Source organism: Bubalus bubalis, chromosome X (assembly GCF_019923935.1).
Source record: "Bubalus bubalis isolate 160015118507 breed Murrah chromosome X, NDDB_SH_1, whole genome shotgun sequence".
Lineage (NCBI taxonomy): Eukaryota > Metazoa > Chordata > Mammalia > Artiodactyla > Bovidae > Bubalus > Bubalus bubalis.
The window spans coordinates 38574584-38592776 of NC_059181.1; the positions used below are offsets into that span (position 1 = coordinate 38574584).

Sequence of the window (18193 nt, forward strand, 5' to 3'; positions counted from 1 at the left end):
AGGCTCCTTTGTCTATGGGATTTTCTCCAGGTCAGAATACTGGAGTGGGTTGCCATGCCCTTCTCCAGGGGATCTTCCTGACCCAGTTATTGAACCCGGATCTTCTGCATTGGCAGGCAGATTCTTTACTGCTGAGCCACCACGGAAGCCCCCCTGGAGGGTTCTGGCCTCTCATAAATCCCTTACTCTGTAGGCTCGAAGCAGTTTCTGCATCAGACACAACCCTAACTCATACAGTCCCATGACTTTGTTTGCCACAGATCCCAGGGCCGTAGACTTCCAGGACAACTTCCTGCCTCCAGTGTCACCTCTATTTACAGGTTCTGGCAGCCTGGTGCAATGCTGCTGCTGCTAAGTCGCTTCAGTTATGTCCAACTCTGTGCGACCCCATAGATAGCAGCCCACCAGGTTCCCCCATCCCTGGGATTCTCCAGGCAAGAACACTGGAGTGGGTTGCCATTTCCTTCTCCAATGCATGAAAGTGAAAAGTGAAAAGTGAAAGTGAAGTCCCTCAGTCGTGTCCAACTCTTAGCGACCACATGGACTGCAGCCTACCAGGCTCCTCCATCCATGGGATTTTCCAGGCAAGAGTACTGGAGTGGGGTGCCATTGCCTTCTCTGGGTACAATGTTAGTATTAATAAATGCTGAAAAGCAAATGGGGAGGTTCTGGCCAAGGAAACTTTCAGGGCATCCAGCCAAGAATTCGTCATCAAAATGCCTGATATGATAGACACTGAATCAATCCTGGGTCTTTGGGCAAGAGATTCCGAGCACCTTTGGATGGGTCCAGGGTTCAGTTAATTTTCTCCAGTGCTTTTGCCATTCTTTGTGTGGAAAAGGTGCTAAGGAAAGGTCAACCAGCTTGTATTTAATCGTGCTGTGCATGGTGACACCTTTTGCCATGGGACTTGGGGAGTTAAAAGAGGGCCACCTTCCCTCTTTTCATATGTCTCCATCCCCAAGATGAAATATTAGGAGGACTGAAATCCAGGAAGTCAGAGGGGTGGAGCTGAATTCTACCCCTAGTTAATAATTAAGCAGAACTGTATCAGGGATTAGTTGTTAGTTAATAGAGAACCAGAGAGCCCCGCAGGGCCCCAGAGGTGGCTGATAGGGTGGCGTGGGGCACCTGCTATGATGTTCTGTGAGTCTCTACTGCATTCAGGATCTGTGGCCACGCCCCTTTTCTTTCCACTCCAGCTCCATTGGCTCCCATGGTGCCCTTTGCCTCGACCATGCACTCTTCTATCTCAGGACGTTTGCCCTCATCATCCCCTCCACCTGGGTCCATCTTCCCCCAGAGAACCTCCTCTCAGGACTCACTCCTTTTCATCTTTGCTCAAAAGTCACTTCATCTCGATGATCCTTCCCTAACTACCCTACTGTAAATCTCAGCCCTCCCCCATTGCTACCACACTGTATAATGACTGATTCAAATATAAGCTTCGCTGGGCCAGAGACTTGCTCTCTCTTCACCTTGGTTGTGGACACTCACTGGGTGTCTGTCTTAGCACTGTATTCGCCCTTGACACCTCCTAAACCACAGCTCCGTAGACTTCGGTAAGAATAGCGCCTCCTAGTGTGGCATAACACTGCGATATAGAGCCCATTGTTTGTCAAAAGGAGGCCGCTGGTAGCTTCTTCTCTCTGCTTACCTTCTCAACTCCCTGGCTGTTCTAAAAATCCTGTCAACAGCTTCTAAGGCTGCAGTTCATTTTCGAAAGCTGCCCCATGTCAGGACGGGGAAGCTGGCATGAAACACCAGGCCGATTGTGTTTGTTCGTGGTTTATGTTCAAACTCTGACATCTTATTTCTGAGAGATGTGAGAAAAGCACTTGATAGGCTGTCTGCGGCAGTTTCTCCTAAGGGGTCTGCCAAAAACTGCGTGCAATCTCAGGGTCTGGTTTTCTTCGCCTTCTTCAGGTGAGCTTGTTTATAGGGAGGAAACGTTTGTGCCGCTCAGCGGGTTTGAGAAACCCAATGGGAATGGCTGTTTGTTTGTCTTTTGATCGCAAAGCCTGTGGTTTGGCTCTAAGGCTGAAAGGTCTCCAGGCCTGTTTATCTCCTCCCCTTGAGACTCTAATCTCTCCTCTGACATTCCTTCGGCCCAGAGGGTGGCTGGGGAGTGGGGGTAGGGCCCTTGCAGGTGGACAGAGATTCCACAGCTGGTGCGTCCTTAGACTGACCTCCCACCAGGGACTGGGGTTTCATTCAGAGATTGGCTGCAGTGCCTAGCCGCTCCCTCCTTCTTGGCCTACAAACAACCCAAAGGAAGGGATACCTGAGCCACCCACCCTTTCCAAACCCCAGTTCACATTCCTTTGGGGAAAGGAATCTTTTGTTTTAAGCCACATCTTATCACTTGCCTTTTATGGAATGGGAGCACTGAAGTCAAGTGAACGGTCGCCATGTGCTGAATCCCACCCGCCTGCTCTGGAAACGTTGCCAGGCCAGGCCCCCCACCCCACCTCTGTTGTGTGGTGCCCCCCCCACTTCCCGAAGACAGACTGCTGGGCACCCCATAGCCCAGTGCAATGTGAGCTGCCCATGCCTGGCCTTAAACCTCAGTGAGCAGAGACAATTTTCTTTGAATCAGCATTCAGTACCACGCGGTGTTTCCCACAGGGGGACAGAGTGAGAAAATGAAATTCAAATCACCCCTCTGGTACACTTTTCACTCCCTTTCCTGATAAGGCCCAGAGAGAAGCCGATTCCGTAGGTGACCAGGCGGGTATTTATGGGGGCTGCTCTCGGGGCTGAGGACACAGGCGCCTCCAGATCTTGATCTTTGACCCTGGGCTTGTTTCCCCAAGTAGCTGAACGGCCTTGTAGGGTGTGTGGCTGCACCCGTGTCCCACCCCCACCTCACTTGGTACCGGGTGGAGTAAGCCCCTGGATATCCCGCAACCTTGAGAGACTGAACCGATTTTGAACTTGCTTCCTCAACTCATCCCACCCCAGAGTAGACAGCTTTACATCTTTCTTGAAAATAAAGTAAATAAAAACAAATGAAAAGCCCTTAGCTTGGTGCAGTGATTTTGCTCAGGCAGAAAAGCGTCAAGTCTACAAGCCGAGCCGATAAGAGGCAGCCTTTGTGGTCTCTGGGAAAGAGGGCAGGCCAGGCTTGTGTGCAAGAGGCAGGAGCTGCTTTTGCAGAAATGGAAATGCTCCCCCGTCTTTCCTTCCACACTAAGTTGCTTCATTATATTTTCAGGCGAGCAAGTCATGGGTTCCTGGTGCGCGGGGCTGTCTTTTTCAATTAATGCTTTTCACAGAAGTTCAGGTTTTAAACATCTCCCCCTCTCTTCCCAGGTCTGTTATATTTCCCAGAATGGTTCCCAGCGCTGGAGATAATTCCTTTTCGGAGAACCTACATTTCTCACCTGCTGATTGCAATTAGCCACTGCCAGCTGGGGCCTGGTATGCAGCTGAAACGCTAACAAGAAGTGGAGACCACGCGGAACCCAGACAGGGCAGACGATGTGAATAAGTAAGGAATGGTGCCGGTGTTTATAAGACACTCCTGTGAATTCAAGGTTTCCCAACCCTGTGCCTGGCCCTCCCTCTTCAGGCTCTGGGCTCCTCCTTCCTCCCCTCTCCCCTAACTGGTTTTTTTTTTTTTTTTTTTTTTTTTGTCTGTGGGTTTGTAGCCTGCACTTAACATCACAGTCACGAATTTACCACTAAGTACATTTTGTTAGGCAATAAACAGCCTCAGAAGAAAAATGAAATTCGACTAGGACTTCTGTTCCAATAATATTTGTGAGCTGTGGCAGATTCAGGCAGGCCCTTCATGCAGGTCTTAGAGCTAACCTTGAACATGAAGGCTGGCAGGGCTTAGAGAGGCCTAGGGGACAACTAATCCAAACCTTTCATTTTATAGACAAGGGCACTGAATCCCAGATGCGGAGCATGGCTCGTCCAAGGTTTTAGAGGAAGTCAGAGGGCTAGCTAGTCCATGTCTCCTGGCCCCCAGCTCAGGGCTCTAACCGTTGAACTGCCTTGTCTGTGATCATCATGGGTAGCCAACCTGTAGAGTTTGTGAGGAAAACACAGAGGAGATTGGTTGGAAGGTAGTCTTTGGTGAGCAATGTGCTTTCCAACCTAAGGAGACATTTATTTCCTCTTGCATGAGCCAGTACCAATGTTTTACCCCTGGACATTTTCATCCACGGTTCGCACCCATCTTCCCTTGGCTCACAGCTGCTGACCATGATCCCCTGTAGTTGTTATTGTTTAGTCGCTAAGTTGTGTCTGACTCTCTACAACCCCATGGACTGTAGCCCACCAGGCTCCTGTGTACATGGAATTCTCCAGGCAAGAATACTGGAGCATGTTGCCATATCCTCCTCCAAGGGATCTTCCTGACCCAGGGATTGAACCCAGGTCTCCTGCATTGAGGGTAGATTCTTTACCATCTGAGTCACTGAGGAAGCCAAGAATACTGGAGTGGGTAGCCATTTCCTTCTCCAGGGGATCTTCCCGACCCAAGGATTGAACCTGTGTCTCTTGCATTGGCAGGTGGATTCTTTACCACTGAGCCACCAGGGAAGCCCCCATGATACCCTGCCTGCTCCCTAAGGGGAGACTGCTCGGCCTTTGGGGCTGTTTTGGGTTTGTTCTGCAGGCAACCGTAGGCAACAACCAACCAGGGGAAATGAGCAGCTATCCCTGGGAGCTCCACAGTGAACCTGGAGGCAGGTGGGCCTGGTTGAAGTCTGTGGCTTCTGGTGCAACCATATCTGTTCAGGGGCATTGAGCTGTGTCCTTTGCAGCCATTTCTTCTACTTAGAGGGTTAGGCGTTCCCTGCCCAACTCACTTTCCACGGGGAGAGGCTGCCTTGTAGGCTTTAGTGTCAGAGAATTGGATAGGCTTCCAGGGCAGTGGGCAGTAATGAAAAGAGCCTGGATGTGGATTCTACCCACATCGCTCTTCTCTGGTAGGCATGTCTCGCAGCCTCTTTCTTTATCCAAATCTCGGACACTCATTCTGTGTGGCTCATTGGGCTTGTAGAGGATGAAGGAAGGAGGCATAGGTAAAAGTAGGTTCTCTGTAAGTATTCATTTTCTTTTCCTCTAGTACTAAGTCTCCAGTTTACAGATGAGGAAAACAAAAGCCCAGGGAAGTAAAACTACTCTCCCAAGGCCACAGGCTCTTCCACTGCCTCTAGCGTCTACTATGTCTTCTGTGAGGCACTCAAAAAAAAACTACACCAAGGTTTACTAACACAAAGTTGCTTCTCCAAAGAGAAGTGGATCTGTATGCTGATAAGTGTTTAGCAACTAGCTGGGGTGGTGGAGTGGGGAGGGAGGAAGGGAAATGGGGAGGAAGCTCTGATTTGTAGGGTTGCTGATTTTTATTTTGAAATAATTGTAGCATGTGCGCTAAGTTGCTTCAGTCAGGTCTGATTCTGTGCATATACAATTAAAACAAATAATATAGAAAGATCCCCTGTACCCTTTATCTAATTTTCCCCCAATGGTAACATCTTGCAAAACTATCATACAGTATCACAGTCAGGATACTGACATGATATAGCTCACCAGTCTTTATGTTTTCCCAGTTTTGCTTCCACTCATTTGTGTGTTTGCATGTACTTAGATCTGTGCAATTTTATCATGTGTATTCACCACACAGTCAAGATACAGAACAGTTTCATTACCACAAGTATCCCTCTGTTGCCATATCCACTTCCATCCTGCTCTACCTTGCTCCATCTTTTTTTAAAACCCTTTTTATTTTGTATTGGTGTAGAGCCAGTTAACAATGTTGTGATAGTTTCAGGTGAAGAGCAAAGGGACTAAGCCATACATATACATGTATCCATTCTCCCCAAACTCCCCTCCTATCCAGGCTGCCACATAACATTGAGCAGAGTTCCCTGTCTATACTGTAGGTCATTTTTGATTATCCATTTAAAATATAGCAGTGTGTATATGTCCATCCCAAATTCCCTAATTATTGCTCCTCCCCCGCTTTCTTCCCCCCAGAACCTTGCCCCATATTTAACCCCTGACAACCTCAAATTTCAAAATTTTGTCATTTGTTATATAAATGGAATCATACACTATGTAACCTTTTTGGATTGACTGAGTGAGAAACTCAGCATAATTATCTATCAAATTTGAACCAAGTTTTTATAGGTATCAATAGTTCATTCCTTTTTATTCTTGAACAGTATTCTATACTGTGGGTGTATGATGGTTTAATCATTCACTTGTTGAAGAAGTCTGGGTTGTTTACATATTTTGGCTATCATGTATAAAACTACTATGAATATTCATATACAGATTTTTATTTTTATTTATTTATAAGTTTCCACTTCTTTGGAAACTTTGCACTCCACCCCAGAGTGTCATTGTTGAATTGTATGCTAGATGTATGTTTAGTTTTATAAGAAATGGTCAAGTTGTTTTCCAGAGTAGCATAATAATTCCATTCTCACCAGCAATATATGAGTGATCCATTTTCACCACACATCCTGGCCAGTATTTGACATTGTCATTATTCTTTATTTTAGCTATTCTTTAGAAAGATGTATGCATGCATGAATGCTCAGTCACATCTGACTCTTTGCAAGCCCGTGGACTGTAGCACATCAGGCTCCTCTGTCTGTGGGATTTCCCAGGCAAGAATATTGGAGTAGGTTGCCATTTCCTCCTCCAGGGGGTTTTCCCGACTCAGGGATCCAACTCACATCTGCATTTCCTTGCATTGTCAGGCAGATTCTTTACCATTTAACCACCTAGGAAGCCCGGATAGATATATAGTGATACCTCATTGTGAGTTTTTTTGTGTACATTTTCCTAATTGCTAATGAAGCTGAACATCTATTCATGTACTTATTTGCCATCTGTCTATCCTCTTTGGTAGGAGAAGGCAATGGCACCCCACTCCAGTACTCCTGCCTGGAAAATCCCATGGACGGAGGAGCCTGGTAGGCTGCAGTCCATGGGGTCGCTGAGGGTTGGACACAACTGAGTGACTTCCCTTTCACTTTTCACTTTCATGCATTGGAGAAGGCAATGGCACCCCACTCCAGTACTCTTGCCTGGAAAATCCCATGGATGGAGGAGCCTGGTAGGCTGCAGTCCATGGGGTCACTAAGAGTCGGACACGACTGAGCGACTTCCCTTTCACTTTTCACTTTCATGCATTGGAGAAGGAAATGGCAACCCACTCCAGTGTTCTTGCCTGGAGAATCCCAGGGACAGGGGAGCCTGGTGGGCTGCCTCTATGGGGTCACACAGAGTCGGACACGACTGAAGTGACTTAGCAGCAGCAGCATCCTCTTTGGTAAAATACCTCTTCTTGTCTTCTGTCCATTTTGCTAATCAGTCCATTTGCTTATTTTTTTATGGATTATCTCTCTTTTTAAAATTATGTATTTATTTAATTTGGCTGCACTGGGTCTTTGTTGCTGCATGTGAGCGCTCTCTAGTTATGGTGAGCGGTGACTTCTCTTGTTGCAGAGCACAGGCTCTAGGTGCATGGGCTTCAGTAGTTACAGCACGCAGGCCCAATAGCTGTGGTGACGGGCTTATTGCTCTGAGGCCTGTGGAATCTTCCCAGACCAGGGATCAAACCCATGTCCTCTGCATTGGTAGGCAGATTCTTATCCACTGTACCACCAGGGAAGTTGGTCTATTTGCTTATTTTCTGTTGAGTTTTAAGAGTTCTTTATATATTCTACATGTTAGTCCTTTGTATCTAATATGTGATTGGCAAATATTTCTCCTTAGTATGTAGCTTGTCTTTTTATCCTCTGAATGGGGTGTTTTGCAGAACAAACATTTTAAATTTTGATGAGGTCAAAGTTATCAATTTTTCCTTTAACTGATTGCACTTTTGGTGTCAAGTCTAAAAACTGCTGTTTTCTTTTTCTAAATCTTTCATAGTTTTGTATTTTACCTCTTGTGTTCATTTTTGTATAAAGTATGAGATCTAGGTAAAGGGTTGCTTTTTTTTTTTTGTATACATTTTTTCCTCCCTGCTGCTACTGCTAAGTCACTTCAGTTGTGTCTGACTCTGTGTGACCCCATAGATGGCAGCCCACCAGGCTCCCCTGTCCCTGGGATTCTCCAGGCAAGAACACTGGAGTGGGTTGCCATTTCGGATGTCTAATTACTGAAACACTGTTTGCTAAAAATACTATTTTTCTCCATTGAATTACTTTTGCACCTTTATCAAAAATTAGCTAGGCATATTTGTGTGGGCCTACTTCTGGTTTCTCTGTTCTGTTCTATTAACCCAAATATCTGTTTACCCACTAATACTTGAGCACTCACACATGCATGCTGTACTTCCCTGTTTACTCTAGTTAAATACTAGGCCTTAATACTGGATGGATTAATTCCTCCCTTTATCCTTCTTTTTCAAGACTGTCTTGGCTATTCCAGGGCTTGTACTTTTCCATATAAATTTTAGAATAAGTTTATCTATGTCTGTAAAAAAAAATCTTGCTCACATTTTGATCGGAATTGCATTAAACTTACATATCAATTTGGAGAGAATTGACATATTTACTCTATGGAGTCTTCTAATCCATGTGATGGCATGTCTTTCCATTTATTGGGTCTTCCTTGATTTCTTTGACCAGTCTTTTATCATTTTCGGCATACAAATTGTGCATGTTTTGTTAAGTATATGCCTAAGTATTTCACTTTCTTTGGAGTAAATATAAATGGTATTGTGTTTTTAATTTTAGTGTCCACATGTTCATTATTAGTATATAAAATGTAATTGATTTTTGTGTGTTGATCTTATATCCTGAAACCTTGCTGAACTCACTTATTGGTTCTAGGAATTTTTCTTAGTAGATATCTTGGGATATTCTGTATAGACAATATGAAAGTGGGGATAATTTTATTTCTTCCTTTCTGATCTTTGTCTTTTTTTTCTTGTCAATTGCATTAGTTAGAACTCCCTAGACTCCGGTGAATATGAGTGGTGAGAATGAACATCGTTACTTCATTCCCTAAGAGGAGAGCATACAGTTAGCTGTTCACCATTAAGTGTGATGCTGGTTGTACTAGAAGGGGTTCTGGGTTGCCTTACCTCCTTGGTTTAGTCCTGGTTGTGGAACCCCTAATTATCCTTACATCCCCAAGATAAGAACACATCCATTGTGGCTTTTGATCTTACTGTTTTGATGGTATGAAGCTTGAAAAAGATATTCATTCAACAAATATTTGTTGGGTGGTTAATTATGTGTCACATACTATGATAGACACTGTATTTATGTAGATGAATGAAATAGATCCCTACCTCTGATGAATCCCACATCTCGTCAAGGAGAGAGGCAACTTAACAATTTTTGGAATTCTCTGGCAGTCCAGTGGTTAAGACTCAGGACTCAGTCTTTCACTACCACAGACCCAGGTTCAATCCCTGGTCAGGGAACTAAAATCCCATGGGCCACTTAATGCAGCCAAAAAAACAAAACAAAACAAAGAACCAGTTTCACATGGTGTCTTAAGTGTTACAATATAACCATGATGCTTTATAAGTATTAAGGGTGGGTACCTAGAAATCAGAAAAGGCAACCCTAGGTAAAAACTCCCCCAAATGAACCTTACAGGCCAGGTAGAATTTTTCCAGGTGAATAAAGAGGTGGAAGTACATGCCTGTCAAAGAGAAAACCTGTACAAAGAGGAGCAAGAACTGCTGTGTCTGTTAGTAACTGGAGAGGAGGCATGAGGACATCTAAGGGGAGGGGTGACAGAGGAAATGAGAGAGGTGGGCAGGCATCACATTACGAAGGGCCTGGTACACTCTGTTCTTGAGCGTGAATTCTTTCCCGAAAGTGATAAGGAGTAATTTAGACATTTTTAAGCAGAGGACTTAGCATGATTAGTTTTGGATTTTAGGACTATCACTCCAGATTGCAGAGACTTGGAGCTAGATACAGGAAATGATGAGAATGTGCATTCCGGCAGTCTTTAGAGGAGTTGGAGATGTGTGGGAGAGTTCTCAGGAGTCAGACATGACTGAATTTAGTGATGGAGAGGCTGAGGACTGTGAGGATAGGCAGGGGTCAAGGACAATTCACAAATCTGCGAATTTTGTAATTGGGTGGATAAGATGTTGTCACCAGAAGAAACGGGGGCAGATTTGTGGGGAGGTTATGGGAATGATAATAAATAGGGGTTGGGATATGTTAAATTCTAGGAACTTTGTGGATCTTACAGGTGAAAATGTGCAGTCACAGCTGGACATGAAAATCTTGAACTCACAAGTGAGCTCACAAGAGAGGCAGGTGGAGAAGGCTGCTGATAAAACGGGCTCTTTGACTGTACACAAGCTGTTATAATCACCTCAATGGTAAGGGCAAATGTAGACAATTTGTCTGTTTTCCATGTTTCATCCTTCTCACAAAGAAAGGTTGAAGATTCCCACCATCACTGATGAAAGAAGGGGATAGGACCTATGACTACCCCCAGGAAGAGAAGACTTGGGACAGTCTTCCTATCTCTTGGAATGCAGTGGATTCCATTATTACCCAGTCTTTATTTACTGGTTGGATTAGGCCCCTCATCACTGAAACTACCACCTGTAGCAAAATGTCTGATATCAACCCGGTTAGCTTATAACACAGGGATCTGACCATTCCCTAAGACCTTTCTACTGCGTGGGAAAAGGACAGAGAATGGTAACCTGTGTACTTTAGATCACAGAAACAACAAAACAAAAATCTACTTTGGTAAAAGAAAGAGCTTTAGGTTAGAGACAGAGGAACTTTCCATGAGGATTTTAGCGAAGTATAGAAAGCATTTACCAAAGTGTCAGGGAATTCCTCCCTCAAATGCTTCTAAGAACAGAACAAACATTTGTTTTATTAGAAAAAAGTTAAGATAGCTTAGTCAAAGCACCAGCATTGTTTAGTGGCCCTCTACTGCCCTTGGGATGAAATACAAAATCTTAGGATGGTTTACACAGCCCACCACGATCTCTTCCCTGCTACTCTAACTTCTCCTTCTCCCCAGATCCAAAACTATTACATGTTTGTGCTCTGTGTGCTCCATTGTGCCCGACTCTTTGCAACCTCATGGACTGTAGCCCACCAGGCTCCTCTGTCCATGGGACTCTCCAGACAAGAATACAGGAGGGGGTTATCATTTCCTCCTCCGGGGTATCTTCCCAACCCAGAGATTGAACCCACATCTCTTATGTCTCCTGCATGGGCAGGCAGATTCTTTACCACTGCTCCACCTGGGAAGCGCTGTCTTAAAAGGTCCATGTTCTCACCCCTTGGATCTTCTCTCGATCTGGAAACCTCTTCTGCCTGCCTTATACCTCTGTTGACTTTATCCTTCAAGTCTCTTGAAGGATACTACTTCCTTCAGGAAATTTTCACTGATCTTCTAAATTATAGTTGTCTCTCCCATGCATTCATATTTATTAATTAAATCATTCAGTTTATGTTTTTTTAAGGGCCTACTTTTGTGTCAGGCACTGTGCTAAATTTTGAAAAAAAAAAAAAATCCCAATAGAGTCTGCTGGAGAAGACAGACAGAAAAAAGTCAAACAATGGTATCATTTGGTGCACAAGGCAAGCTGCTGTACTAAAATATCAACCAGTAATGTAGCATGAATGGACTATAACCCTCCCAGGCTCCTCTGTCCATGGAATTCTCCAGGCAAGAATACTGGAGTGGGTAGCTATTCCCTTCTCCAGGGGATCTTCTTGACCCAGGGGTTGAACCCGAGTCTCCCCCATTGCAGGCAGATTCTTTACTGTCTGAGCCACCAGGAAAGCCCCAGCATGAAGAACACATGTTTATTTCTCCTGCAACAGTCTGGGGTGAGTGTTTCAGGTCAATGGGCAGCTCAACGTCAAGCAGTTGTGCAAAAACCCAGACCAAGGGTGTGTCTGCCGTTCTTCAGTGCGTGGCTTCTAAAGTCACTGCAGTCCAGTGCTGTCCAACAGAATGTTATGTAACAATGAAAGTGTTCAATCTGAATCTGTATGGTCCGACATAGTAACCATTAGCCACAGTGGCTGTCAAGCTCTTGGATTGTGGCTAGCACAACCAAGGAACTGAATTTTAACATTTAAAAAGCTCCATGTGGCTAGCTAGTGGCTACCGTGTTGGACAGTGTAGCCTTGTTGTCACTCCAGCCAGTGGGATGGGAGAAAAAGTAGAATTCTGAGGCCTGAGATCTTCTCTTATGCAAGTAAGGCCAATGTAGCGCCCATGGCTTCAGCTCACATTTCCTTGGACCAACTCTGTTTCCTTGCATCTAAGTTGGCATCAGTTATGTGAGAGATCATGATTTTATATGCCACTAAGAAAGAAAAAAAATGCTTCCAATTAAACTCCTAGAATACTTTTTTAAAAAATCACATGGACTTTTAGTTTTTATGTTGAAAGAGCCTTTTAGATATACTAAGTATACATGAAAAGGAAAATATAAGTAAAATAAATTTCTAAAGCTTGATTCTGACTCCTGAAATGCTTTTCAACTTAGAATTGCTGATGTTGGTGGTTTTCCACAGAAGATCTTTCTCTGTGCCCCCTAAAACATCAGTGATGTGGCATTTCTTAAAATAATACTCTATTATTATAGCCAGGATTTTCTTCTAAGATGCAGAAACCCATTTGGCAAGTTTTGATTCTGGTGTTTTGCTGTTTGATCAAATTAATAGTATTATTTTCCCCTCAATTGAAACAAATGTTGCTAGAAGTTGAGCAGTTTTGACAAATGGATATTCAGTCTTAACAATGATCCTGCTTGACACATGAATTGGTCACATCAGCCTCTTATAGCTTTGAAATTTCTTTTGTCTGTACTGAAGTGTTTGGCAATCTCTTCTGCTTTCAATTGCATTGTTCAACATGAGATCAGCAATCCTTTTGCTTGTATCTCAGAAGCAAAATGTAACTTAGCTTCATCTATTTGTAGATGTCTTCCTTTCTTAGGTCTTGTAAACACTTGGTTGTTACTTTGCAAGAAAATATGAAATCACTGCCATTCCTCCAATGATGAATATTTGCTTTGCTAATATCAAATTTATGCCCCATTGCTCTGTTTACACGCCTTTCTATGTACATGATACCTTTTCATTTCAATGCTAAATCATAGTATAATCTTTCTGAAGATGTTTTAAATAACAGTTCAATTTCACATATGTAGCATCAGCAATGCACAGGTCTCAATTGAAGTGATGACAGTATGAATAGCAGTGACCGATGCTGCATATATGAGGCCCAGTGACAACCATTTCATGACTGGCATCGAGCTTACATCAGTGATAACATGATATTGATTGGAGGGGCAAGAGTCAGTGTCCCCCAGTCAATATTGTGCCTCCTATCAATAGTGTTTGTTTGGGGGACAAGCCAAAGGCAAAGCCAAGCCAGTTACAGATGCGCTAAGAAGATTCTGGTCTGTGGGGAAATAGAAGGAAAACCCAAATGTGAACTGAGAGAGGCAAAAAAGAGAGCCCACGATAGCCTTGAAAGGGAGGCGGGAGGGAAAGAACGAGGGAAGAAAGGAAGGAGGGTTGTTTTCTGAAGACTCCTCAGCTTGAGGCCAGTGGTGTGTATGTATCTGTTATATGCACACACACACACATACATACACGTTTGTGTTTTAATCAACCAATTCTGACTTGACCTTGCTCAAGTGGGTTTCTGTACTTGCAAAAACAAAAACTAGAGCAGTAGGCTTTTAAGATCTGTTTTGGTTCAAGGGCTGGCCTTCCAGAAAAAGTCCACAGAAGCTGATCTGACCACAAAAGGAACTGCATCAGTTGGGTCAGTTTGAGGGATTCTGAGTAAAGAAGAAACATGAATTTCATGCAGCTTAATATGAGCTGACATTCAAGCATATACCCTCTCTAGGATTTCACCCATGACTAACAAGCCTTTTAATCATGGCAAGAAGACACGGAGATTTTGCAAACACGCTTTTGCAGTACCCACATTTAGTGTTCCTGACCCTGTTTTCTTGCCAGATTGCGAGAAGCACCTGCTCCTTTTCAAGCGGTTGTCAGATCAATATTTAATCAATTGCCTTTTGATATTTGGTAGTGCTGAATAAATGGGATGCCAATATTTCTGCTCAGAGCCTTTCCTCTGGTGTACCTCATTCCGTTTCTGTGAAAGCCTTCGGGGGCCTCTGAGCACTAAGTGGCTTGTCCTCTGAGTTCTGTGGTAGCGCCCCCTCCCCCCGGCTACTGAGGGGCTCCGTGGCACAAGGAGATACAGGATGCTGGTGTCAGTGCCGCTCTTATTAAAGGATCGTCCAAACTAAGGCATGAAAGCGGGAGCACAGGGCCACGTTCGGGACACTAGGGGGCTTTGCCAGGTGAGGGCTATTTAATAGACCAGCCACATTAAAGACAGGCAATGATGTAGTGAAAGGAGCCTAATGAGCAGAAGTGAGGCTACCGTATCTAAAGAGAAAAAATAATGAGCTGCGAAATATACCCCAAGGCAAGATTGCCAGCCTTCTGCAAGGAGGTCTCCGCCTATAGGTAAAAAAGGCTCATGTGGTCTCTTTTCCATGCATGGTAAACAGAAGTTCTCTGGGCAATTAGGAGATGAGCTGAATGTGAGATTTGAGGACCACGTATTATGTTGCCCACTCTTTGGAGATTTCTATACCCAAGACCCTAGCCTTAATTCCCAAAGGCAACAGGGACATACTGAAGCTCTGAATAGAAATTAGGAACATCGCATCATCAAAAACAACCTTCTCAGTGTCTGTGCAGCAGATGGACATCTGGATGTTAGTTTTAGAAATCTCAGGGACTGGCACCGCAGGGTCTTTCTAAAGCTGTCCTCAGGGGCCATGCCATGGGGCTGCCTTGAGGGCAAAACCACCTTCTAATGAGACCCTCTTGGTCTTTCAGTAATGACCCTTCCTAGAATGGGATCCAAGCTGGGCATGCCCTACCCATGATCTTATTTGTTTCACAGTTTGTGTCGGAATGCCAGGCTAAATTTAGATACATCCAAGTGGAAAAAAAGTTATTAAATACAAAGTGTGACTACATTGCTAATGTGAAGAAAAGAAAAGAAGCAGAAGGTTTGGTTCCTACCCTAAGAAACATATAAACCTCTCTCACATAGACAATGGATCATTTACAGAGTAGTTTTTCAAGTTCATATAGTGAGAAAGCCAGTGGTACCTGTGCTTCCCACACGAGAAAGGACAATGAAATACATATAATGAAACTATAAAAATAACACAACTTTGTGGTAACAGATCCTTATTACTTATGAATATTTTCTTCAACATTTTCTAAATAGGTACTCACAGCAACCCCATGAGATAGGCAGGGTTAGTATTGGGTTGGCCAAAAAGTTCATTGGGGTTTTTCTGTACCATCTCACAGAAAAACCTGAATGAACTTTTTGGTGGACTCAATATTATTCTGCCATCTTACATGTGGGAAACTGAAGCTTAGCGGGATTGAGTCAGGAGTTCCTAATCTTTTAGCCACTGGGATGCAAGGACGAGTAGAGTTTACATGCGTAATACACTCCCATGGTCATAGCCAAATGTAGAAGAAATTCACATTTCTAGGATAAATAAATATGCTATAGGCTTTTGTGGAGGGGGAAAGTGAGTCAGGGATAGACATTCATAACAGTTTTATAAATATGTGAATAATGAAATCAACCATTTACAAATATCAAAAAATTTTAAGAAAAAAATCCAGAAGGATGACCAATTAGAGCTCATAAGATTACTATATTATTTTGTATCAGTCAGGCAATCCTCAGACTCATTAATGAACCAGTGATGGCAGTACATGTTCCATTAAAATTGTTATTTAACCAATTACCCCAAAACTTAGTAGCCTGATACAACAGCAACTAGCTATCACTGTTTTTAGGGGTGATTCACATGGTTATAATCAGCTGATGATTAAGGCTAGAAGAGCTGATATTTCTTTCTCTTAATATTATCTCAGGATTTCTCCATGTGGACTTGCCCTGTGGGCTAGTTTGGACTTCCTTACAGCATGGCTGCTCCCGCCTGAGTGTTCCAGCGAGCAAGGCAGAAGTTGCATCACCTTCACTGACCTATACACTTTATTGGTCACAAGTAAATCACAGGACCCGCTTAATTTCAAAGGGCGGGTCAGAGACCCCCACCTTTCCATGAGAGGAGTGTCCAGGTCACATCATTGATGAGTAGGTGAAAGTGAGTTATAATTGTCACCATCTTTGGAAAATAAAACCTGCCAGAATGTATCTTCATTTATTTATTATTTGGATGTATTGGGTCTTAGTTGTGGCACACAGGATCTTTTGTTGCGGCACATGGATTTTTCTAGTTCTGGTGCTCAGACTCTGGAGTGCTTGGGCCTAAGTAGCTGCAGTGTGCAGACTCAGTTGCTCTGAGGCATGTGGGATCTTACTTCCCTGACCAGGGATCGAACCCACATCCCCTCCATTCCAAGGTGGATTCTTAACCACCGGACCACCAGGAAAGTCCCAGGGAAGTCCCCTTGCCAAAGTATATCTTAAACTAAGGATTATGATTAATTTAATTTTGTGCCCCCTGAGACCCATACAGAGAAAGAACATGGTTAAGCAAATCTTCTTTAATGTAGCTTATTTTTGAAAAAAATAAGGCTTGAATTTTTCCAGACTTTCATTCCATACATAAATGTAATAAAGAAGTAAACATGCAAATTGAAGGAAAAATAAAAATAAATATTATTTTATTATTAACATCACAAAAGAGAATTTATAAAGAATGAACATCCTATTATAAACATGAAGAGCAGTTTACAATTTCACTGTGTTATCACTTTGTTTTGCCTTTTATTGGGAAGTTAACTGTTGTATCATAGACAGAAATGTTCCCCTGATCCTTTTCATTCATGTGCAATACAGAAGCCCATGCACCACTTTTTTCCTCTTGTTTTCCCTTGCAGTTTGTTATTAAAAATGTATTATTGTATGACATAGAAAGGGAGTGGAAGCAATTGTAAAATCACAACTCATGGGCACTGTAAAAAATCTGTAATCATTATAGCAAATACTGATAGAATAGTAACTGTCTGGTTTGACTGAGGCATGGTTTAACAGTTTCACAAACTTTTCCACTTCAGAACCCATATCAACCAAGGAGAAAGGATGTACATCCTTGAGTCCTTGGATACATAGCCCCGAGTATCCAAGTAGCTTCAAGACTATGGGTGATCTTTCTTGAAAATTCATGTACCTTTTACATTCTATTCAAGAAGACATCAGTGCTTTTGATTTAATATATATTTTAATAGGATGTTTTAGATACCATAAATTAGTGTTAAATGGCCATGTTTATGACTTCAAGCACCTCTGTTCATCCCCTCATGATAGTTTGGGAGGCAATGGATGGGTCATGCTTGGTTCCCATGATGCCAGCTAACGCTTTCTCTGTTTGAGAAAACACATAAGAATGCTAGAAAATTAGAATGATGTAATTATTGGCATAGGGCTTCCCCAGTGGAAAGAATCTGCCCAGCAATGCAGTAGACACTAGTTCGATCCCTTGGTCGGGAAGATCCCCTGGAGAAGGAAATGGCGACCCACTCCAGTATTCTTGCTTGGTAAATCTCATGGACAGAGGAACCTGAGGGGCTACAGTCCCATGGGGTAGCAAAGAGTTGGACATGACTTAGCAACTAAACCACCACCACCACCAATTATTGGCATTACTTTAAATTCACTCTAATTTATGTATTTTAAATTGCTTTCAAACTTCATCACTTGGCTATTGTTGTTAACTAATTACTCGAGGCACACCTCATAGTTATTATGACACCCTAGAATGTTCTACGCACCTCTGCTAAGAATTTCTGGGATTAGTGACTAACCTAAGGTCATGTGGTTAATTAATAACAGTGCAGGTATTCAGACCATATCTTTGAACTCCTTATCTTGTGTTCTCTCTGCTACACTTCAGAGTCATAAAAACTAACAGAAATCCACATTCCTAAAGAAACCTGGGGACCCAAGGGAGGCCTAAAAGAACATTTGGCAAAGAAAGTAAATTTAGTAACTTATGCTGTATTATTTACACATTCAATTACTTATTTATTCCTGAGAAGATTAGAGAAGAAACATATGGCACTAAAGAGTCTCTGTTTTTAAGCCAAACCAGACTCCACTCTCTCTGTCCGTACCCAGTTCCACAGCAGAGCAGCTCCACGCTGGCCCTGCATCTCACGCCTAAGGGGTT

At 43.2% G+C, this 18193-nt stretch overlaps 1 long non-coding RNA gene across 1 annotated transcript; it reads left to right on the forward strand.

The window, feature by feature from the left end:
- Positions 1–856: 856 nt before the first annotated feature.
- Positions 857–16040, forward strand: LOC123331891. Its single transcript, XR_006548695.2, has 4 exons — positions 857–2997; positions 3316–3493; positions 10195–10327; positions 15933–16040. It is a non-coding gene; the product is annotated as an uncharacterized LOC123331891 (long non-coding RNA).
- Positions 16041–18193: the final 2153 nt, after the last annotated feature.